Source organism: Otolemur garnettii, unplaced genomic scaffold, assembly GCF_000181295.1.
Source record: "Otolemur garnettii isolate 467f Iridium unplaced genomic scaffold, OtoGar3 scaffold00016, whole genome shotgun sequence".
Lineage (NCBI taxonomy): Eukaryota > Metazoa > Chordata > Mammalia > Primates > Galagidae > Otolemur > Otolemur garnettii.
This window is the reverse complement of record NW_003852411.1, coordinates 19,122,045-19,123,260: the sequence shown is the minus strand read 5'-3', so window position 1 is coordinate 19,123,260 and position 1,216 is coordinate 19,122,045. Positions and strand designations below refer to the sequence as shown.

The 1,216-nt window shown below is 36.8% G+C and overlaps 1 pseudogene across 1 annotated transcript in view; it reads left to right on the top strand.

The window, feature by feature from the left end:
- Positions 1 to 1,216, top strand: part of LOC100945022 — a 33,929-nt pseudogene that overhangs the window by 31,620 nt on the left and 1,093 nt on the right. The window contains exon 2 of the transcript XR_002772275.1: positions 1,101 to 1,216. This exon is cut by the window's right edge and continues 1,093 nt beyond it. The product of XR_002772275.1 is annotated as a polyadenylate-binding protein-interacting protein 1 pseudogene (transcript). The remainder of the gene's footprint in view (positions 1 to 1,100) is intronic.

The following is a 1,216-nucleotide window of genomic DNA, read 5'->3' as shown; positions in this document are numbered from 1 at the left end:
GCACTCTGCCCAGGGGGACAGCTTGAGGCACTGTCTCAAAAACAAAAAAAAAAAGAAGATTCAAGATCTAAAGTGTAACATGAGGCTTTTCCTCCTCACAAAGCCAGGACCCAAAGAGTTGCTCAGTATTAGGGTGAATTAAACATGAATACCACTTCCCTTTCTAGGACTGCAAAAAATGACCTGTTTTAAACCTTGGTGCTGACTAGAGAGAGATAAAATTTCCCCTGTGAATTCATTACCATAAGTCAATCCTCTTGCTGATTTATAGTTTCAATTTACACTTCTTAGGGAGGCTAAACAAAATCCTAGGTCATTCATTTCAATTTATGTGGCTCCTGACTAGTAGGCCCTAGTCCCCGACAAAAGGAAAGGCAAATCTTTTGGGGAAGACACCACCTTCATCTGAGGCCTTAATAATTTCCATAGAAAGTTCCGTGAAAAAGCATAATTCACAGTAAAATAATAAGAATGACAACAATAATAATGATAATGATGATGTCGGGAAGAAATAATCAGTCAAGGTAATAAAGCATCATAGGCCATCATGGTAGAATCAGAGCCATACAATTTCAGATGTTGAAATTATCTGACACAGAAAATCAGTAACTCTAATGTTTCTGGGAATAAGTAAAGCTTTAAAGCTGAATAAAGAGTGGGCAGATTCAAAAAAGAATCAAATGTTTTTCTGATACTAATGGACCAGGGAATGCAAAGCAATCTTCTTTTTGAGAACAACTAGAAAAGGTGGTTGAAATATTTTTAAACTTTGAAGACAGAGTTCAAAGTGAACTCTGTCAAAAATCAGCTATTTGCAATAAATTTTAAAAACCTAGATTAAATGCAAATATTTCTAAATATATATTAAATTTCAAAGTTGACAGAAGAAATGGCATACGATTAAAGAAATTAAAATGGTAGTAAGACTCCCTCTTTCTCTCCCTCATACACACACAAAACAGAAACATAAAACCAAGTACAGAGGATTTTATGGATGAATTTATCTAACTGCTGATGAACAATTAATTCTTGTTTTATACCTGTAGAAGGTTTTCCAGGAACTAGAGAAAGAGACTTCTCTTCAGAGAACCATCGGGTAGGTTGGGCTCACCTGGGAGCAAACAAGGCCCCTGAGAGCTCCACTTAGTTCACAGGATAAAACCCCACAGCAGAACTCAGAGTCAGCAATGGCTAAACCCCAGGTGGTTGTAGCTCC